Consider the following 24,017-nt stretch of genomic DNA (forward strand, 5'->3'; position numbering starts at 1 on the left):
TAAAGACACAGGGAGAAGACGGCCATGTACAAGCCAAGGAGGAAGGCCTCAGGTGAAATCAGCCCTGCTGACACCTTTATCTCAGACTGCTAGCTGCCAGAATTGGAAGGAAATAAACTGTTGTTATTAAAATAGTACAGTCTGTGGTGCCTTGTTATGGCAGCCCTCGGACACTAGTATAGTTGAGTTCAAAAAAATAACTTCTATTTTAGAGTCTAAGATCCACCAGAGTCCACAGAAGCTGGGATAGAATCAAATGGTATCAAAGGGTACCATAAAGATATTCACTGGCCTCTAAGCACAATCTTGTTACTAACAAGATAGGCGTAATGAAGGATGTATCCCTCTTTTTACTTAAAAATGTAATTTTTACGAATATCAGTCTCCATTAAGTGAGTCTCTCTATCCCATTCTACTATGGTGGAATGAGTTAATTTCAGCCCAGGGAGGGCTTCTGTATCCGTCTCTAAGATTATATCCAGTTCTCAGAGACTTAAAAGGTATTTCTGAGGAGAAACAGTAGTATCACACAATAGGGAAGATCATTTCTAAATGTGCTTATTTTCGTCTGTCATGCAGATTGTTGCTATGCTGTACCTCCCTTTTGGCCTCAGGGTCTTTTGTGTCTGAATATTTTTAGCTAATTTGGGTCCATCTGGCATACAGGAATCCCTCTGCTATTACTAGGTCATGCCATTTCTTCAAAACTGTGTCTCTTTAGAACAGCGAGTCCCTTCAAGTCTTCTGCCACTCTTGAACCAAAAGATTCCTTCAATTACCGATTTTGCCCACTGCTACTATATACTTCTTGTTGAAACTGATAGTTTCTGCACAATATCCATTCTCTCCTTATTTTAGTTTAAGAGAAAAAAAAATATTTTGTTTAAGGGTAGCAAGGTGCCTCATAAAAGACTACTTCTTTGTATCCCTTCAGCCAAATGTGGCAATGTGACTAAATCCTGGCCATTGAGATGCACACAGAAGTTATGAAGTGGGATGTTGCAACGAGGCATGTTCTTTTGCCCTTCTGTTTTATCTCCTTCCTGCTTTTAAATAAGAATGAAATGGCTCACACAGCCATTTTAGAGCCTGAGAAACACGGAGATAACCTTGTTACCTGACGATTACAGAGTTATTGTAACTGGACTTTTTGAGCAAAAAAATAAACTCATTTGTTTCAAGTCATGCTATTGCCTTGAAAAAGGTGGAAGGGAAGCCAGTCCCTTGGGGTGAAGGTGGAAAGGTTACAGCATTCGATGAATATTCCAGTTCTTTATTTTCTTGCAGAGAAGCTAAGAGCCAGAGCTTATCTCCTACTTGCCCTGCCCAACACCAAGGAGAGGGTCTGAGGCAGATACGTATACTCTTGGTCAGACTGTTCACTTTGAGCTGAGGAGATGACTGCTGAGCGTTTGCGAGTTTAAAAGTCACCTCCATCAGCTCCCAGAGCGAGGTGATTTAGGAGCCAGTCCCTCAGGCAAAGGCTGTAAAAGTTGGGGCACTCATTGCATACAGAAACTACCTTCTGGAAGAATCTACAGATCTGGATTCATCTGAACGAAGCCAGGCAAGAAGGTGTGGCGAGTGCCCATCTTCTTTCTTTTTGAACCAGCGGAAGTCTCACACTCTCCTAGCAGGGGGAGACTTCTGCTCTGGAGTTATCACCGGAACAAGCCAGGGAAGAAGGCAAAAGAAATGTCCGCTTTCCCTATCAGGAACAGAGAGGTCTCTGCCTCCTTCCAGTGTGAGATTGCAGCAGCTTATTTCTTTCCTTTTCTTGTTTTTTGAGAAGGAGTCTTGCTCTGTCACCAGGCTGCAGTGCAGTGGCGCGATCTCAACTCACTGCAACCTCCGCCTCCCAGGCTCAAGCAAGTCTCCTGCCTCAGCCTCCTGAGTAGCTGGGACTAAAGGCACCCGCCACCAGGCCCAGCTAATTTTTGTATTTTTAGTAGAGACGGGGTTTCACCATGTTGGCCAGGATGGTCTCAATCTCTTGACCTCATGATCCGCCCACCTTGGCCTCCCAAAGTACTGGGATTACAGGTGTGAGCCACCGCGCCCGGCCTACAGCAGCTTATTTCTAGAACAATCTGGGGAAGAAGGTGCAGGGAATGTGAGCCTCCATTATTTTGAGGTTTTGTTATAGACATCTGAATTAAACACTAATTGATCTCTGTTATCTCAGGAGTGAACTCTTAGACTCACCACGAACTGATTTCTACTCTGGGATCTTGTCCTTTCCTGGGAATGGGGCTCAAACCTACTCTTGTCTCAGATTTGCTCTGAGCATACCTTGATATTCTTACTTTCTCTTTTTAGGGCTTAGCCCCTGAATGATTGAATAGTTATTGAGCCTCCTCTCAAGGAACTACTAGCATCCAATTCCTTATTCCTCCTTCTCCAATTTGCCCTCTTCTCTACAGTGAATGTTACTATTTCTATTCAGCATGACATGATGCTTAGGAGAACAAGGGTCTGAAACCAGATTGCCCAAGGCTGAACTCTGGATCTACTTATGCATGAACTTGGAAAATGTACTCAGGCTCTCTGTGCCTTAGTTTTCCCATTTGTAAAGTAGAGTACAACAACTCACAAGGAAATTGTGAAAAGGGTTGAAGGCATTGTAAGTGCCTAACATATTTTAGCTATCATCGCTATTATTGTCATCATTTTCAGTGATTAAATTTCTTATATATACATCATCATGTGGGCTACCAAATTTATTGTTCTTATTAAAGACCTTCCCATTTCTTAGAGGAACTAATCATTTGAAACAGACAAGGAAACAACTCCTTTTTTCCTGTTGTATACTCTATCTGGACAGTAATGCACATGGAATGGCTTAATTGACTGACTATAAGAAAGGCCATACTGTGTACTCAAACAAAGGAAAGAAGAAAAATATGTAATACTTTAAATTATTATGCATTTCATACTAATATTTTCCTCTAAAACTTTTTTTTTTTTTTTTTTTTTTGGAGAAAGTGTTTTGCTCTTATTGCTCAGGCTGGAGTGCAATGGCATGATCTCCACTCACTGCAACCTTTGCCTCCCAGGTTCAAGTGATTCTCCTGCCTCAGTCTCCTGAGTAGCTGGGATTACAGGCGCTGGCCACCACACCCGGCTAATTTTGTATTTTCAGTAGAGACGAGGTTTCACCATGTTGGCCAGGCTGGTCTCAAACTCCTGACTTCGTGATCTGCCCGCCTCGGCCTTCCAAAGTGCTGGAATTACAGGCATGAGCCACTCCGCCTGGCCTAAAACATTTGATTTAGCAAATCTGTAGATACAGCCATCACATGAATCCATAATATGGTACTGTGAAAGAGCCTAGGATTTGGTGAGCGATCCCCCTTTTCTGGTTCATGTAAGACCAAAAGGAAGTAAGAATTCTAGTGCTAAAATGGAAGGTCTTGGGAAAACTAGGACTACTTGATCACCCCAGATTTATTTAAGATAGATTTAGAATTAAAGCCTGTTATCTTCTTCATTTCCTAAAGGGGAAGTTAGTGAATTCTCCTCTTAATGCTACTGTATCCCAAAGTTAATGTGCTTGACCTTTGGGTCCTCAGCATATTCATCTGGAAAATAGATATAATATTACAAGGTGCCTGTTGTAAGGTACTTGCAAATAGAAACCATGTTTATTAATAATCATTTTTTTCTCCACTCCACATGATACTTGAAGACTAAATTTCTTCAGTAATAAACTCAGGGAATTCAGAGCAGAACTCCCCGTCTAGCTGTCCTCAGTCATGTATGACTTGAATAAAACTTTTAACAAAAACAAATGGCATACCGCACCTTCAGCAGTGATATGCAGAAACCTCCCATGAAAGACCCTATTTTAAAACCAATGAAAAGAAACTCCATCACTCTAGTTGAATGAACATAGTCATCAGCAACTGAAAATGGAAATTAGTTAGCAGAGGGTCCCTGGAAACCTGTGGAGAAATGACTTAATAATCACAGTGACTGAGACAGAGCTTTCCTTTTTTACCACAGCAAATAAAACGAAATGTGAAAAATATACTTCCTTGGGCTTTTGGAAATAGCTTACTTAAAACTAACTTATTTATAACAGATACTTACTATTAAAAAGTGACTCGGGAAAATATAATCTGAATTCAGAAGAAGAAGACATTGAACCACATCTTATAGATGTCAGTACATCTATTTCAATGAGCATAGATACTGGGTTATCCATTGTGGTTATGAGAAGAAACTTCCCTCTTAATCAACTCTTCTGCAGACTGAGAGAAAATACTTTCTTTACCTGCCACCGATTTTCCTAAGAAAGAGAGTTTGTGACATCATTCATTCCTGTTTGAAATTTCCAATTATTTCATCAACTATTAAAACCCCAAATGGAAGGAAATTAACTTTGAAGGATATACAGTGGCCTCTCTTCTTACTTTGAGATCTGACCTTGCAGATCTTTCTCTGCACATTGAACTATGCAGCTAGAATGTATTTGAATAGAGACATGCCAAGTCATCTTAGAAAAATAAAGTGAATCTGTGGTAAGACCAAACTGTAAACATGTCGATTGCTTTCGGTAAAAAATGAAACAAAACAAACAAACAAAGCTAAAGAAATAATGAGTTCACCAGAAGAATAATTGCACTATAGCAAAGAAAAAAAGTCAGAGAGTTATGCCCATTTAAGAGCCAAAAATTGTCCGTTTAAGAGCCAAAAAATCAGAGCACTCGGTTTGGCCAATGTAAATACTTTCCTTGTCAAAGCCTTGTGCAATTAAACATTGACCTTCTTATAATGGTGGGATCCAGCTTCCAGCAGCAATATTTTCATCATGTTAAGAACTATCATATTGACTTCATCCGTCACTTGAAACTTCTTTTAAAAGTGTTTTAGCCTGTTGTGTAAGTCTGCAAGGACCCTTATAACAGAATATCATAAAACAGTGGCTTAAACAACAGAAATTAATTTTCTCAGTTTGGGAGGCTGAAAGCCCGTATCAAGAGGTTGGCAGAGTTGGTTTCTGGTGATGTCTCTCTTTTTGGCATGCCATGTCCTCACGTAGTACTTCCTCTGTGTGACCACATTGCAGGTGTACCTTTCTTTTTATTATAAGGATGGCTCATTTAACTTTAATTACCTCCTTACAGGCCCTATCTTCAAATATAGTCCCATTGAATTTTAGGGGGACACAATTTAGCCCATAACACTCATGGTGATTGTGTGAGTTGGCCAAAACATACCACATAAAGTCCATTCATGTCTATGATAAGAAATAGCTGAGAAGATTTCTAAGAAATTAATATTAGACAAATGGTTCCAAATATGAGTTAATATCTTGAAAGTACCATCCATGGACTATGCTGGCCAGAAACAACTAGGAAGTTGACTAAAAATTCAAATTTCTGGACCCCATCCAAGATCTGCTGAATCAGAATCTCTGAGACTGAGGAAAGAGAATCATCATTTTCAATTGCTTTCACAGGCATTTTTATGTTTTTAAAATGTGGAAAACTGACTTAGGCAGTTGATCCTAGATTAAGTTACACCTGAGTTTCAAGATATTAATTGAAAAACCCTTTCCTAGGACCCAAATTAGAAGCATGAGTCAAAGACTGTGGTCTGGGAGAGGCCTAGATTTACATAAGGAGATTCTAGAATGCACCTTCTGAAAAAGCTCCTTATCATAGTACACCATATCCCTTCTAATCTTATAATCTGGCCCTACTCACCTGTGAGGTCTAGAGAGCTTCAAAGGGCACCTTCTTTTCATGTTTTTAAAGGAGAAATCTGAAGTCTATAAAAACAAACCTAATTATTCATCCTATAAAGATAACATATCCTGATGGTCATTCCTCAAAGCACCAATATCTTCAGAATTCACTTGTGAAACCTTGGATAAACATCAGAAACTTCTGGAAAAAATGATAGCCTTCAGGGACCTAATTGTTTTCATGTAAAAATAAGACAGATTTAGATCCACAATGGATTCAAAGCGTACACAGTGCCATGAGACAGAACACAAATATATAACAAAAATATTTTCCTGTTTTCTTTATAAACAAAATTATTGGATTTAAACTTTTTAAGACAAGTGAAAGCAAAAAGAAAAAACACAGGAGTGAAACTTTAAAGGCCATTTCATCATGACGGGCCTCATTTATCATTTCACATTCATGTACCATATATGTGGTTTCAAATGGTGGTTCTAAGTTGTTATCTGAGTATCCCTGGATTTCAAGATCTACGCTGGAGGATCTAAGAGGTCAAATAATACAAAAATGTAATTTGCCATTTTCACTCTCATTCTCTGAGAGCTGTACAGTGGACTTTTTCAGAGACATGAATTGTCATAACGTCATAGGATAATGATTAACGGGTCATAGATGATGTAATGGCTATTGAAATGTATGGCTATGCATGCTTGCATTCCAAATTTTTCAGATTTAATTGCCAATATGTTAAATATTAATAAATACATCCCCCTTTAACAACAACAACAACAAAATGAAACTAACATATCCTGGCACCCTTCCAACATCCCTCTGTTGTTAAATTATAAAAACAAAAGAAATGGAGGGTGAGTCTTATCACAGATATTTATGACCACTGTGCAGTAGCTGGACAAAGTGTTCACCCTTTTTCTGTCCAGTAAGAGATGACCATGTATCTTCTAGTAAATTTAAACAGCTAGGCAATCACCCAGACATACCCTAAGTCATCTTTCCCCAAACATTTGCAGAGTATGAATGGCGGCCTACATACCACATATCTAAAGGTATAAAAGTTATAAACTCTAAGCCATTAAATAAAATCTACTTTACCCAGTGGCATTATAAAATGTTTAATAATTGGATCTTTGAAGGAGAAACAGGGGAGACACTGATTGATAGCATTTGCTGATTTCTGTGGTATCAATATTCTCTCCATGGCTAATTTCAAGCAACTGACATGATTCCACTAGACATGAAGTTTAGTGGAACTGGCTTTAGCACATCACTGAATTCACCTTCTTTCCTTAATGATCTATAAGGATAGGTTTAAACTTACAGGTCTTGGATTCCTGAAAATTTTACACCATAACTGACCTTCTTCCACCACTGGCTTTCAGTAACACCCTTCAGCCCCAGACACAGTCTGTCCCTTCTTTTCCCATCCCTAACTCCATTGTATACAGCTAAGCATGTTTATGTGTTGACAGCCCAGAAACACTGCTAACCTTTATACACACTGACGCACTCCAGCCCACTCTCTTGCAAATAGCTGTCTATGGATACCTCTTAATAAAGGCAAACAGGGAACTTGAAACAAGGGCTTGGGACCACTGGGCAGAAGATTCCAGGATTTGAGGCATCTATGCATTTTTGAGGTGGGGCTAGTGATACCTGGGTCCTGTGTGGTCATGCCCAGTAGGCCCTGTGGATGCCTTACTCTGTGGAGGATAATATAGCCAAAGGCAGCCAGAGAAGAGGTCCCTAAAATTTGGAGCTAAGGGCAGGGCCCCTCTTGCCTGGGTCGGAGACTGAGACTAAGTCTCTAAGAGCAACACATTTTAGTTACCATTCCATTAATCTTTAGGTAGTAAATGGTCTCTGCAATATGTATTCATAAACCTGAGCATTTGATCCCCAGTTAGAAGATTTTCTGGTCCAGTTTTAAGCATAGCAAGCAACGTCAGGCAAAGTGGAGCTCCTTGGTGTGGGGCAGAAGAAACTGTAAGAAGAAACGGAGATCCTTGAATGTTTCAAAGGAACCCTGTCTAGCCTTGGGTTATAACACCCTGTCTAGCTTTGTTCCATCAATCTTTTAGTCTGCACTTTGCTTCGGCTGCCCTTGGGTGCCTGTACTTCCTGCAGGTTCCGCGTTGTTTCTCAGTACTCTGTCTTTGCTTGGGTTACTGTTCCATCTGAGTGTCTCCCTTCGTTTTCTGTCCCTGGTCCACGCCATACCTCTGCCTGGTGTTGTTCATTCATCTTTTCAGACATTATGTACAATGCATCCCAGAAGAACTTCTCAATTTTCATACCAATTCCCTTAACCCAGAGAACATGAACCCTAGTTCTAAAGATCTGGGAAATTATTATTTCCTAGTTCTAAAGCCTAGTTCTAAAGCCCACAAAGGGGAAATTATTATTATTATTGTTATTTTAGATATTCTGTTTTTTCTTTTTAAAAATCAACATTAAAAATTATACTGTCTTCAGAAAAAGGTAGAGGGAAGAAAGAAAAATAACATATTAATGAGTTAATGAAAGCCATCTAAGAAAATAACTTGTTATACTAGAGACAATAGTTACCATAGGACTATGGTAAAGTGTCACAGATATCTTTATCTTAAAACTTAAATAATTAAAATTTCTTATTCAGTATTTCTTTATGTCGATATGAAGTAAAGCATTGAACCACATAAACATTTGTGGCCAGGAGGCTTTTAGTGTAATCTGACAATGTTTGAGAGAAATTTCAGTTATGGTGTAGGCTGCTGAACAAAAATCCAGCTGTCCAAATATCACAATTTTTGTCCCTCTATTTTATGAAATATTCATTGGTTAAAAAAAGATGTTATACTGAAGAAATTAAAATTTAGTGTTCAATTGCTATCATTAAAAATAATCGGAGTCTTATGGGGGCATTGTTGATACTTTTGCTTTTAAAGCATGATCTTCAGGGCATTTATGTAAGCTGACAAATTAATGACTTAGCAGAGATGTGGACAGTTTAGGAAACTTAAATTGACAAAGGACTGACACCTAGATATTCACAAGTCTGAACAAATAATTCTAGGGGTGTCATGAGTAGGAAAGGTATTAGTTTAAGTTCTGAATATCTATTTCTCCCCAATGACAATATATTTATTGTTGATATTTTAAATGATATACATTAATATTTTTGTGCATTTCCTTCCACATTTTTCTGTGTATATAAATCTGTATATATTCCAATTTCTTATTTTTAACAATATACATATTATTTAACTTATTTTTTTACCTAACAATATGCCATTGACATATTTTCTTTATCAATAAATATAAACTTGCACCATCTCTAATAACATTATAATATTTTACTTATCTAAATAGCTTTATTTTACTTATCTAAGAAGCTTCCCATTGATGAGTATCTCAAAATTCCCCATTTGATTTCTCGGGGCTTTTTTTTACCTTAAAAGTGATGAATATTTTTGTACATACATACATCTTTCTGTACTAGCCCAATTTAGATCAATTTCAAAAGTTGAATCCCTATGTATCAGAGGTAAAATTTGACCTAAGGTTTAAGATTTTAAGAATTGCTTTAGATAACATAAAATTCCTGCATTCTTCCTTTAGAATATCTCCTGCATACGCCTGCTTGTCACCACCACCACCAATGTTGGCCCAGGCCAAGCTTCTGTTTTCTCTTTCCTGGATCCTTGCACTTGATGCTTTACCCTACATTTGCCCCTATACAGTCAATTCTCAACACGGAAGCAAGAGTGATCTTTTAAAATTCTGAGTCAGAGCATGTAATTTCTCTGGGTAAAATTCTCCAATGGCTTCTTCTTTCACTCAGTGTAACACCATCTTGTTACTCAGATTTACAAAGCCCTGAAAAATCCAGCCTATGTGTAAATCCTTGAGTTCTTCTTACACCATTTTCTCCTTTCTGAATTTTTGTGCACACTGGAGTTCGTTTATTTTTTTCAGGGAGCCAAAGCTTATCCTTCCTATTAGTCTTTGCACTTGTTCAAAGTACATTTTTTCAGCCTTAAATGCTTTTATCCTTCCTTTAAAGATGGCTCAATCCACTTTGTAATTTAGATCTCAGTATGAACTTTCTAGAGGTGGCTTCTTTGACCATTCATAAAAACAGCCATTTGTTCATTTTCTAACATGTCTTGTATTCTGTGTCTCAGCTAAACACATCACTATGTGAAGTTTTTCTTGTTCGTTTATTTGTTTAAGGCCTCACTCTTCCCCACTAGACTACCACTTCTGCAAGAATGAGGACATTGCCTGCCATACCTTACAGTGTCTGAGAGGTAGCAGAGGCTCAGTACTTTTTAACTGAATTCATGTTGCTTCTTGAGTGTTTCCTCTTAGACTTAAAAGACTCACTGAGGTAAAGACGTAAAGGTTAGAACGTAAGTGTTCAATAAAAGCAAATCAGACCTATATTGGAATAATATGGTCTTAGCAAAAACATTATCCAGAAAAAAATAATGTAAGAAGCTAAGGAGGTATTAATTATTTCACTTTGTGACCATATGCCTTTACAATTAAAGCTAGTGTTTTTATTTACTCTTCGTCAAATGACAGGCCTTTAAGGAACATGAATAAGAAGTTGTGGTCCAATCTTTGGCTGGCCCACCAATGACAACATCATCTGTTTTATGGTGGCTTCATGCAGATCTTGTGCAACTTCGAATTTAAAATACTGCATGTCAGAGTTACTCCATTAGGTTCAAAGGAATTGGGCAGCTTTATGTGCTCCAGTCACATTCTTGGTTCAGAGAAAGACCTTGCAGGCCTTTCTTAGAAATATCGAGGTTCTGTTCATTCAAACGATTTAAAAGAATAAGAAAATCTTTCTAATCCATATTTATATTTTCCTTTTCTAAAATAGCATGTGCTCTTTCAAGGCCTAGATATGTTTGTACTTCTGGAGTCAGAAAAATAAGTTAATTGATGTAAGTACATGGCAATTATTTATTCTTCATTATTCACATTCTACTGATCAACCAGACATGTTGCTTTCTATATTGTGTGTTATTATCAATCATTATACTATAATACTATCAATAAAATTGTCTAAGAACTTCTTGCAGATGGACCTAGAGAGCTTGGTTACTAGTGTGTGACTAACTTCCTTCTTTTTAGCCCCCACATTGATGATCTAAAGGGCATAAAGAAATCAGTCCAGTGTTGTATCTCAATTGGCCATTCATCTTTGGTTTATCGAAAGCCCTGAGTTTGGGCAAGCTCCAACCCTGGGAGTCGCTCACCTTAGCATCTATTAAGCTATGAGATGTGCATCATTTTCTCACTTTCCCTTTGAAGACATCCATTTATGCTTATCTCCATCCTTCAGTTGATGGATTGATGTAGGAGCCTAAACACATCATTTGTTTTTCCATCCAGTCCCATTGTAGCAGTTGTGGATTCACTTCTTGTGCCAGATTGAATCCAGGGCGATTTTAAAGTCTAATAAAGCAAGGAAAATCTCTTCTCCCAGTTGGATTTTTTTTAAACATGTTTCCTAATATGTAGCAATCGGGAGAGAGATGAAGTCTGTGGCTCATTTTCAAGGGAGGAATCCAATTTGGATTTTATGGATGTTGCTGTCACTGGTCCGACATTGCTTTATTCTTTCACCAAGGAGGCAGAGTCAGGGTTTACTGCTGTTGCTGCTAATGTAGATCTCTCTGGCTGCTTGAGTTGAGAGCATTTTCGTTTTTTATGTATTGGAGTAATTAGCCCTCCTGACCATATCTCAGGAAGTGTCTGGATTGGAGGATTAGGATAAACATCTTCAGTCAGGCTTTCTGAGTGTGATCAATGTGGGGTGTTAGCATCTCATTTGATGTGTTTTTATCAAGGCTATGGGGTTTCATAGCTCTCCCTTTGAAGGGGCACTCTTTCATTTCTGGAATCACCAGGGTTGAGCTTAAATGACTGGGACAAAGTTAAAGATACTTTTTCTTCAAAAAATTTATATGTCCAAGGCTGAGTTTCATCTTGGCTTCTGTCTGGGGCCATCTCTAAATACAGGTGGGTGTGAACTCTGTTTCCTTTTTGTTTCCATAGAACTAAAATTCTTAAGCACATCAAAACACACTGTTTATGCAATACAAATTTTGTGCATTTCTTTTTTAATAGACTTCATTTTTTTGTGATTTTAGGCTCACAGCAAAATTGAGCGAATGGTACAGAGATTTCCCATATATTCCCTACCCCCACACATCCATAGCCTCCCACATTGTCAACATTCTCCACCAGAGTGGTGCCTTTGTTGCAATTGATGAACCTCCATCAACACATCATAACCACCCAAAGTACTCAATTTACATTAGATTTCACTCTTTGTGTGCACAATCTATAGGTTTGCATACAGGTAGAATGACATGTATTCACCATTATAGTATCACATAGAGTAGTTTCACTGTTCTACAATTTCTCTGTGTTCTGTCTATTTATACCTCCCTTCCCTTAATCTGGCAATTACTCCTTTTTATTTTTATTTTTTATTTTTTATTTTATTTTATTTTTTTTGAGACGGAGTCTCGCTCTGTCGCCCAGGCTGGAGTGCAGTGGCCGGATCTCAGCTCACTGCAAGCTCCACCTCCCGGGTTCACGCCATTCTCCTGCCTCAGCCTCCCGAGTAGCTGGGACTACAGGCGCCCGCCACCTCGCCCAGCTAGTTTTTTTGTATTTTTTAGTAGAGACGGGGTTTCACCGTGTTAGCCAGGATGGTCTCGATCTCCTGACCTTGTGATCCGCCCGTCTCGGCCTCCCAAAGTGCTGGGATTAAAGGCTTGTGCCACCGCGCCCGGCCTACTCCTTTTTTAAAAAAAAATTTTCTTCGTAGTTTTGCCTTTCACAGAATGACATACACTTGGAATCATACAATATGTAGACTTCGAAATTATTTTCTTTTACTTAGTAATATGCATTTAAGTTTCTTCTGTATCTTTCCATGGCTTGATTTGAGAGCTCATTTCTTTTTAACAATAATATTCCATTGTCTGGATATACCAAAATTATCTGTGTATCCACTGAAAAGTAACTGAGTTAACTGAGTTGCATCCAAGTTTTGGCAATTATGAATAAAGCTGCTATAAACATCTGTGTGCAGAGTTTTATGTGGACAGTAGTTTTCAACTCCCATATGTCCAAGGAGGACAATTGCTGGATTCTATAGTAAGGGTGTGTTTAGTTTTATTAAGAAACTGTTGATATGTCTTCCAAAGTGGCCATACCATTTTGCATTCCCACCAACAATGAATGAAAACTCGTGTTCCTCCCCATCATCGTTAGCCTTTGGTGTTGTAATTGTTCTGAATTTTGGTCATTTTGATAGGCACGTAGTTGTATTTCACTGTTGCTTTAACATTTCCTTAATGTTGTATAATGGAGAACATCATTCCACAGGCTTATTTGTTATCTGTGCATCTTTTGTGATAAGATGTTTGTTAAGTTCTTTGTCTCCTTTTATAGTTAGGGTATTTTATTATTACTATTATTATTATTTTTTTTTTAGTTTTGAGAGTTCCTTGTATATGTTGGATAATAATCTTTTATCAGATATGTCTTTTGCAAATGTTTTCTCCCAGCCTGTAACTTACCCTTTTATTCTCTTGAGAGTGTCTTTTGCAGAGTAGAAGTTTTTAAGTCCATCTTATCAATTATTTCTTTCATAGATGGTGACTTTGATGTTGTATCTAAAACATTATGAAACCATATGTTACCTAGATTTAACCTTTTGTTATCTTCTAGGAGTTTTATACTTTTGTGTTTTACATTTATGTCTCTCATACATTTTGAATTTTTTTTGTAATGAGTAAATACCTGGATTTTTTTTTTTTGCATATGAATATCCAGTTATTTCAGCACCATTTGTAAAAAGATTATTTTTATCTTCATGTTATTCCCTCGCTTTTGTGTTCAAAGATCAGTAAACTGTATTCACAAGGATCTCTTTCTGTGCTCTCTATTCTGGTTCAGTACTCTACTTGTCTCTTTTTCATTTTTAAATGTTTTGTCTTCTATTTTGCAGATAACACTGTCCAAATTATTGCAGCTTTGTATTAAGTGTATTAAGTCAGGCGTCAGTCCTCCAACTTTCTTCTTCTCCTTCAATATTGTGTTGGCTAGTCTGGTTCTTTTGCTTTTTCATATACATTTTAGAATCATTTTGTCAATATCTACAAAATAGCTTGAAGAGATTTTGACTAACCTATAAATCAATTCAGGAAGAACTGACATTTTGACAATATTGAGTTTTTGTGTCCATGAATATGGAATAGCTCTCCATATATTTAGCTCTTTGCTGTTTTGTTTTGTTTTCTATGAGAGTTGGTTTTCCTCATACATGTTATATTTACACTTAAGTATTTGAATGTTTTGAGCGTTAGTGTATATGTTGTTGTGGTTTTAATTTCAATTTCTGCCTGTTCATTGTTATTATATAGGAAATTAATTGACTTTTGTACATTAATCTTATATCCTGCAATATTGCTATAATTGCCTATTTGTTCCAGTAGTTTTTTTTGTCAAAATTTTTGAATTTTCTACATAGACAATCATGTCAGCTGCTAACATAGACTGTTTTATTTCTTCCTTCCCAATTTATATACATTTTATTTCCTTTCTCTGCCTTATTGCATTATCTAGGACTGCTAGTGTTGAAAAGCAGTGGCAGTAGGGAACATACTTGCCTTTTTCCTGATGTTAGTGGAACACATGCCGTTTAATCTCTAGTATTCTGGAATTTTCCAGCTATCTTTTTGTTTTTGATTTCTAGTTTAATTCCATTTTGAATTGAGAGCAGGCATGGTAAAATTTATATTCTTTAGAATTTTTCTAGGTATGCTTTATGGCCCAGAATGGCGTCTATATTATATTCCTTGAGAGCTTGAGACAAACATGTATTCTGTTAATGTTTAATCAAGTAGTTTATATTCCCTTTATTGATGGTGTTGTTGAATTCAGCTGCATCTTTGCTGATTTTCTGCCTGGTGGATGTATCTATTTCTGATAGAGGAGTGTTGAAATCTATAACTCTATTAGTAGATTTCTCCTTGAGTTGTATCAGTTTTTTTCCTCATGTATTTTGACTTTCTGTTTATAAATACATACATATTAAGAATTTTTATGTCTTCTTGGAGAATTGGCCTGTTTATCATTATACAATACCTTTCTTTATTCATGATAACTTTTCTTGCTATGAAGTCTGCTCTGTCTGAAATTAGTATAGCTACTCTTTTTCTTTTATTAGTGTCAGCATGGTATATCGTTCTACATCAATTTGCCTTTAATCTGTATTTGTTTTCATATTTAAAGTGAGTTTGCTATAGACAACATATAGTTGAGTCTTGTTTTTTGATCCAATCTGACAATCTCTATTATTTAATTAATGTATTTAAACCATTGATATGCAAAGAGATTACAAATACAGTTGGCTAATATCTACTGCATTTGTTATACTCTTTTTGTTACCCTCGTTCTTTGTTTCTATTTTGTCTTTCATTGTTTTCTACCCTTTATGTTTATAATTAAGCATTTTATGTACTTTCATTTTTCTCTCCTTCCTTAATATGTCTTTCTTTACTGTTTTTAATGGTTGCCCTAGAGTTTGCAATATAAGTTTACAGCTTGTCAGAGACCACTTTCAAATGACACTATATTTCTTCGTGGATAGTGCAAGTACCTTCTAATAACAAAACCATTCCAATTCTTCCTTTCTGTTCCTTGTATCATTACTGCCATTTAATCCACACATGTAAACATGAATGTATAATTGAATATTTTTGCTGTTATTTTGAATGATATATTATCTATTTAATCAATTAATAATATAAAACATTTTAGTTTTACATTCTTTTTTTTTATTTGATGCTCTTCCTTTGTTTATGTTAATCTAAGTTTCTCACCTATATCAATTTCCTTCTCTCTAAATAACTTTTTTAACATTTTTTTTTTGTAGAGAAGATTTATTGGCAAAAAATTATTTCCATTTTTGTTTGAGAAAATCTATATTTCTCTTTCACTTTTGAAGAATAATTTCACAGGATACAGAATTCTAGGTTGGCATTTTTTTTCTTCTTAATGACTTTTCCTCACTTTTTCTGTTTGCATGGTTTCTGAAAAAAAGTTGGATGAATTTTTTTCTTTGCTATCCTATAGTTAGGTTTTCTTTCCTTTTCTCTTTAGCTTATTTCAGTTTTTTCTTTATTTTTGATTTTCCGTAGTTTGAAAATCAAATGCCTCATGTTAGTTTTCTTGCATTTATGCAACTTGACTTCTCTGAGCTTCCTAGATATGATACTTGGTGTCTGAGAAAATCCTCAGTCAATATTGTTTTAAATTTGTTGTTGTTGTTTCTTCTTTTTTCTCCTTTTGGTATTCTCATTATGCGTACGTTACACAGTTGGCAGTTATCTCACAATTCTTGAATATTAATTCCCTTTTTTTCTTTTTTTTTTCTTCAGTTTTGATGGTTTTTGTTGGTATATTCTTAAATTCAGAAATTCCTTCCTTAGCCATGTCCAGTCTACTAATAAGCCCATCAATGGCATTATTCAATTCTGTTAATTTTTAATCTCTGGCATTTCCTTTTTGTACTTTCTTAGAATTTCCATCACTCTGCTTACATTGCCAATTTATTCTTGTATGCGGTTTCTGCTATTAGAGCAATTTGCAAATTTATTATAGTTGTTTTAAATTCACATCCTGATAATTTCAACTTCCCTGCCATATGAGTCTGATGTTAATGCTTGCTCTATTTCTTCAAACCATATTTATTGCTAGTTAGTATATCTTGAAATTTTTTTTTAACTGTGGGTCATGATGTACTGTGTAAAATGAATGGCTGTAAATAAGTCCTTAGTAATTTGTTGGTAAAGTGCAGGTGGGGAGGGAAGCATTCTATAGTTCTATGATTGATTAGGTCTTAGTGTTTCCCTGAACCTGTGCCTTTGGACTGTGATCTTCACATGTGTTTCTCAGTCCCCACCTTAGGTGGAACAGTGTTGGCTAGAATAGGCAAGAGTTGGGTATTTTCCTTTCCCCAGGTCAGTTAGGCTCTGAGGAAACCTCAGCAGGTTAGGCTCTGGTTAAATAGTTTCACTTGAGAGCAATCTTCCTTAGGAAGAACAGAATGCTCAGGCTGATTAAATTTTTTTCCCTCCCCCTGCTGGAAGCGTTAGAGAATTTTTCCTCTGATACTCACCCTGAGAACCTGGTAGAGCATCAGAAGGTAAAACTAACAAAAGTGCAGGAGACCTCCTGAAGGCTGGGTCCCCTACAGTTTTTATCTCTCAGAGTTGTCCTCATGGAGCTTCCAGCTCTGAATTTGCAATTCATTAATTACACTTCAGGTTTTCCTAGCCAGTCACTGGTTTCTGTGAAGGTTGTTGCTTGTGACTTTCTGCTCCAGTAAGTTGTGATTCTTCTCTGTTTTTTCCTCTCAGTCTCTGCAATTTGGGGGACAGTGGTTTGCCCTGGGCAAATTGTGCATCTAAGGATCACATGGACAATTTCTGTTATGGGTTTAACAAGAGTTATGAATTTTTTAGTTTTTTCAGCTTTTTATATGTTGTTAGAATGGAGTTGCAACTTCCAAGCTTCTTCCATGCTGGATTGTAAACTAGAATTCCTGTGCATATCTTAGAATTGACTGTATAGATGGTCAGTTCTTTGAGGGCAGACACAGTGTTCTTTATTCTATACATTTTTTTTAATGAGATATTCATCAATTACCAGTTAGTTACTTGATATTGTTCTCGGTGCTGATGATACAGTAATAAGCATCATACGCACAAAGTCTGTGCCCTTCATGGATGTTATGTTTTAGTAATGCAGACAGGAAAAGTAAACATACAAATCAGAGGAAAAATAACATTATTAATGATAAGTACTTTGTGGAAAACAAACCAGGGCCTTATAATAAAAACTATCTACAATAGAGGGTAGCAACGTTTGATGTGAAGCATGAAAAACAAGTGAGAGGTAGTCATAGGAAAATGCGGTTGGAGAAAAATCCCACTCTATGCCCTTACTACCTGTGTGGCCTTATGCAAGTTATTTATTCTCTCTGAATCTAAGTAAGTTTCAATAGGAAAAAAAGTTAAGATTTATAAAGTACAATGCCTAACTCATAAAAACACTCAAAACTGTTGCTATATCATTATTACCCCTATTGAGACACTTGAATTATATTTTAATTCCAAAGCAAAATCATTGACATGCTTTCAGCATGGGGGCTCTTGAATCCCTAATGATGCTTAGCATAATGCCTGCTAAGTAATTAGTTTTATAGCATATTATTTTCTTTCTGAAATTTTCTAAGTGATGTTTAGTCAATCAAATTATCTCTACATACTCAGAGATCAGCTACTCCATGTATTCCATGGCTACTTGGTCTACAGTTTCCTTTGGAGCTAATTCAAAATAATTTTAAGACGTAGACCTTGATTTCAAATATATTGTCATTAACTCATAAATTGAGGACTTTTATAAAGTTTATGTTTAGTTCTTTTTGTAGAATGTATCTAATTGACTCCTGTTTCTTGACTAGTAGTGATAATGTTGAAACAGTTGAAAAGTGATAATGTTGGTGAAAAATAAATAGTAATAGTCAATCATATGGGATTGATTAAATAAATTATAAGCATGAATATTCCCACCAATAAAAATTGGATTGTATCACAAATCATGATGGGGTAGATATCCAAAAAATAAATTTTAGGAAAATAAAACAGGTTATTAAAATTCTGGAAGAAAATGCTTGAAAATGTCAACAGTGATTAAGTCTGGGTGGTGGGATAAGATGATTATAGATTGGTTAATTTCCCTTGTCTCAGTATGTTTTGTGTTGCTATAACAGAATACCTGAGACTAGGTAATTTATAAAGTGCAGACATTTATTTCTCATAGGTCTGGAAGTGGAAAAGTCCAAGATCAAGGCACCAATAGGTTTGGTTTCTGGTGAGGGCCTGGTCTCTGCCTCCAAGATGACACCTTGAATGCTGGCTCCTTGAGAGGGGGAGCAATGCTGCTTCTCACATTGGTGACGAGTGGAAGGGAGAAAGCCCACTCTCCAAAACCATTTTATTGTGGCATTAATCAATTCATGCAGGCAAAGCTCACAAGACTTAAACACCTCCCATTAAGCCCCCTCTCCCAACATTGTTGCATTAATGATTAGGCTCTCAACACATGCGTTTTGGAAGGGACAAACACTAAAACTACAGCATTCCCTTCTGAATTTTCTGTACTTTCTAAACATCTCAAGAGAAGTGTCCATTAGTTCTGTAATCCAATAAAGCCAATTAATTACAAACAAAATTAAAGAAGAAAAGAAATTCACAATCACTACAAAAAGAATTAAAAGAAAATAACAGCAGATTATATAACAGGATATATACTTAGGCTAAAATATGAACCATTATTTCAGTTAAATCTTCATATTTTCTATGGTCTTAGAACAATAGATTTTATTTTGAAGACATAGAGGGTATATCCTCTGGTTATTGCCTAACCTCTCTTGACCTAAGATTACCTAGACAGAAAATGATTTGATGACATACTTGGTCCAAGGGCCATGCTTATTTATCTGCACTGCACTATGTCTGTATTTATGTCTTCAAAATAGACTTGAGGATGATGGGAGACATGAGAAGCACTTTCCATTCCCTGTGTTTCGTTTTACTCTGCAGTACCCTTCAATCCCTTCCAACTATACTGAGTCTGTACTTCTGCTACAACTGCTTGTGTATAATTGTTCTCACCAGACTCCGGGCTCCTTGAAGCTGGAGAAATAGTCTAAATCAGTCTCTGGTATCTCGGAGACCTAAAGCAGTGCCCAGCCTATCAGTAGCATATAAATATTTGCAGAATTTATTGAGTTGCTGCATTTTTCTCCCACATTTCCTCTACATGTCAGAAGTGTCCGTGTTGCTAAATTCTTCAACTCTGAATTTCAAGAGAACCCCAGAGCCACGTTGCTCATTTCCCAATGGACACCTTTATCTTGTACTAACATTTCAAGAATTGTCTTGCTTTCTGGCTTTTTTTCTTGTTTAGAAAATTCTGCCTATCAGGTACTTTAGAAAGCAGTCCAATGTCTGACAAAGTCTTTTGTTTTCTGACCTGTAACAGAAATTAACTCTCAACAAAAGAGCAATTCTCCACCTGCAGGCCTAAGCATGGAACTTTAATGTACATGACAATTTCAGGAGCCCTTAGAAAGGAGATAGGGAAGATGGTGAGGTCATGTGACCAGATTTCTACTCTGTGTCAGCCCTTTTCTTTGGCATTTAGATGAGTTGAATGACAGGTAAAGCTTACGGCTTAGGCTGCCAGGAACAAAAAAAAAAAAAAAAAAAAAAAAAGTGGGTAAATTTAATCATTTGCTCAAGTCTTTAAATATCCTGTATAGCTTTCAGGCACAAAGCAATCTTCCTACAGAGAAACAAACCCAGGATGTGGTTACAACATAGTGTTCTACCTCTTTGTGTTAAAGTGCCTTAATGATCAGGAAAAAAAATAGATTTGCATGAATGCTTTTTATGGAAAGCACTTAACACAATGGTTACGCAAGACAAACGTCAGCACAAGTGGATATAACTGATATGATGAGTCATCCTATGTGGTTTAAAGCCACCACAAGTCTTTTAATTCAGCTTTCACAAGCCCAGAGCATCTTTTAAAGGACTTTGACATTGACAAAATACAATTAGCTCCTTGCCTGAATCATAAGATTGAAGGACAGTCTGATTTAAAAATGATTAAGGTGAGTGGCATATGGATGCCAAAGCTTCTTCTGAAATCAGCCTTGGTGATTTGTTTTTCTCTCCAGGTACAATGTCATAATACACACACACACATACACACACATACACATACACACAAACACACAGTGACATCACTTAAGATCTGAGTAATGTAGGCAGGATAGAAACATAATTGGCCACAATATTGTCCCATGTAAGCACATTAGTGATGCTTACTTAATCTCTTGACATCAAGTCATTCTCTGGAGTAAGAAGTATGGCTTTCTGTTTTAATTTCGTGATTCAAATTTGGAAATGCCTTTGCTCTTCGAAGAAAGGTACAATGTAAGATTTTATTATTAAACTGATTACATAATTGATAGTTACCTGGTCTTATTGTCACTAGTATGGCTGTCATTACACATTGATTATAGCATTTCTTTCTGTTGACATCAAACAGGACCTCAGAATTCTTCTCAGCAAAGTGCCTGAAGAAAACACAGTAAATCAACTGGAATGACCATGTGAAATAAAGTCTACTTTTCATTCACAGCACATATCAGACAACCTAAAAATCAAGGTTATGATTTTCAGATATCTACTTTATCCAAATGAACATTTGGTAACATTAGGTTCTGCCACAGCAATTAATACAGGGACTCATTTAAAATTGCTGTTACTTTGTCTGATATTTTAGTGGGTTGTCTTCAGTTCACATATTCTTTTTATTTCCCATTTCTTATAGAGCCCAGTTATGAGGCCCATTGTAGTATAATCAATAAAAAATTGTTGACTGATCCATTAATAATGTGATGATTTGTCTAAAAGCTGCATTGATAGAAAGGAAATAATTTTGTACTAAGAGTGAAAACATCTGAGTTCTATTCTTTATATTTGCAAGTAACCATGGTTTGAAAAATGTGTTTCAACTTCTCTAAACCTGTTTCCTCATTTCTTAAAATAGGGTGATAAACTGGATATTTTCTAAGGCTTCTCCCATTAGAAAATACATTAATTATTCTGAAATACGTGCATGAATAGGTGACTGTTCAGGTACTTTAAAATAAATAAGGTAAGTAATTGTCTATTTTCAAAGATAAAACTCCTCTTTATCTTTCCATTTCCATTCTCCCCATCTCCAACATTTATTTTCTCAGTTTACTTGGAGCGTACAATATTTAGGTAGGGTGTGGCTCTGAGAAATGGTAAAAACACCCCCTCCCACACACATCCCATAAAACACACACATACACACTGACGTTAGTGAGAAGACCAATGAAGGAATTCCCTTGAGTTACTGATTTCTTCAAATTTGACTCAGTTTTATTCACTACCAAAAGGAGCTACTGGAAACCTTGCAATCTCACTGAACTCACATTCAAGGAAAATCTCTCTATTTCTCAATAGTTCTTACCATTTTTGCATATGCTGTCCACTTTGAACAAACTTTCTCCAGGAAAATTCCTATGACTTCTAGACTGAGCCAAAATGCCGGCTCCTCACTGATGCGTTTGTGATTCTCCTTGTCAGTGTCAGGTTCTCTGTCTGCAGTGCTTTCTTAGCACTTTAATTGCACCTCTGTGGAAGAAGTTATATATTGTAATTTTAAAATATCTGTTCATGTTTGTCTCTCCCAACTACTTAAAAGCAGTCCTAATTTAGGTACATCTAGTTTATCTTAAGGAGCTGTATTAGATTGACTCCTTTAAAATTCTGGAGTCCACTTAATATCCCATTTCAAGGTAAGCCCCAGAATGCTTTTCAGCAGCATCCTTGACCTCTCTATTACTATGAAAGCTAGAGTCTGACACTTTTGCATGTCAAGTCCAGAATCTCCCTAGAGAATCTCCCTAAAAATTTTTAGCCTTTTTCAAAATGAAGCTTATCACAGAAGAGAGTGAACAAGAAGGCTTTAGGTCTTGTGATGTTAATTATTTTTAAAGAAAGAATAGATTATCATATTTTAAAACTGAAATCATCATTTTTCTTCATGTTACTTCTTTGATTATCTGCATACATTACTAGAGAACCTGTGGTCTAAATTCTTAGAACCTTGTTCCTGGTCTTTCAGTCCTCTCCAAAAAAGGTGACTTACAAAAGCATCTGACTGGTATTTGACAATTCCCAAAGGAATTACTTCCAAAGTAAAGCATCTTGCATTAATTTTCTCATCTCTAAGTTGACCTCAGACATCTATCCTCACATCAATATGAGTATTTCTGTGTGTACAGGTTTCATATTTAATAGCACATATGATCACAGATTTAAAGCATCAATTAGCAACTTGCATATAATGGCAAATGCATTTGCCAAATTGATGGAAAATGCTTTTCTTTCCATCTCTTCCTCCTCTAATATCTCTTACTAGACAAATCATCATTACTGGTGATCTCTGACAACAGAGCTTTCTAAGTCTGATTCTGTCATTTGCTTGGTAGACACGTTGACTGCAGCAAACAGTCCCCTATCATCAACTTTTCCAGATGTTTGCACAGCGGGTTTGGTGTTTTTAAAATATCTAAGTGATGGTCCCAAATGACAAATGTTCATTTTCAAAATTAAAGCTTATTACGAATTACCTGCCAAGTACAATGTGTCAGGAGAGACTGAATGAATTAGAAATTTTGCCCGTTGAGAATGAATGAATAAGAAAAAACATAAATGAGGCAAGCTATTACACATCCTGGAGGAGCATAGAAAGAATTTTAAGTAACAGTAATTTACTAAAAGCTGTTGCATTAATACTTATGCCTTACCTTAAAGAGGCCCATCCCTACCTTTTGATGTGAGTCAGGCTTCAACTTTTTTAAGTGAAAAGAATAATGTTTGGGAAAGACAAGGATAATCTCTAAGATGAGCCTGTATTTCTCTTTTTAATCATCATCCACAGAGGTTCAGGTTTGATATACTGGGAAGAACATGGCCTGATATAGCCATCAAAAGACTAACCTCTTTTTGCTCTTAGTTGTCTTCCAGCTGTGAGACCTGCTGCTGGTTACTAGTCCTTGAACCTCAGTTTCTTCACCTATAATGTGAGAATAATAAAACCTGAACAAATAGGTTGTGGTGAAACTTAAGCAAATCAACATAAGTATTTGAATGTACTTTGTAAACTATGAAGTATCATAAATATATACTGATGTCATAATAATATTAACTACCACATATTAAGTATTTACTCTGTACCAGAGAGCATGTAAATCTTCACATATATTATCTTGTACAATCTTCACAACTATTGAAGGTCGGTAATATTATCTCTATTTTATAGATGAGGAAACTGAGTCTTATATAGAGGTTGAGTAACTGGCCTAAATAACTGCTAGCTTGGGCTGGACAGGATTGAAAAAAGAATATCTGCTTCCAAGAACATGCTTTTAATCTCTATACTGTACTACTGTCCTTTTAATTTTAAGAGCGTGATGTTCAGTGATGCCAGTTTGATGCAAAACATTTTGGAGCTTTCATTTAAAATTGCCTTCAGATACAGATTCATCAAGGCACACAAAGCAAGCAGCCTAATGACTCTATAGACAACTCTTCTTTCGGGCCCCCAAAAGTGTCA

The 24,017-nt window shown here is 36.3% G+C and overlaps 1 long non-coding RNA gene across 1 annotated transcript; it reads right to left on the reverse strand.

Moving 5' to 3' along the window:
• Window positions 1–20,845: 20,845 nt before the first annotated feature.
• Window positions 20,846–23,526, reverse strand: LOC126954493 (uncharacterized). The gene is made up of 3 exons (XR_007725615.1): window positions 23,402–23,526; window positions 21,867–22,030; window positions 20,846–20,940 (listed from the first exon to the last, which is right to left on the reverse strand). It is a non-coding gene; the product is annotated as an uncharacterized LOC126954493 (long non-coding RNA).
• Window positions 23,527–24,017: the final 491 nt, after the last annotated feature.

Source organism: Macaca thibetana, chromosome 5, assembly GCF_024542745.1.
Source record: "Macaca thibetana thibetana isolate TM-01 chromosome 5, ASM2454274v1, whole genome shotgun sequence".
Taxonomy (NCBI): domain Eukaryota; kingdom Metazoa; phylum Chordata; class Mammalia; order Primates; family Cercopithecidae; genus Macaca; species Macaca thibetana.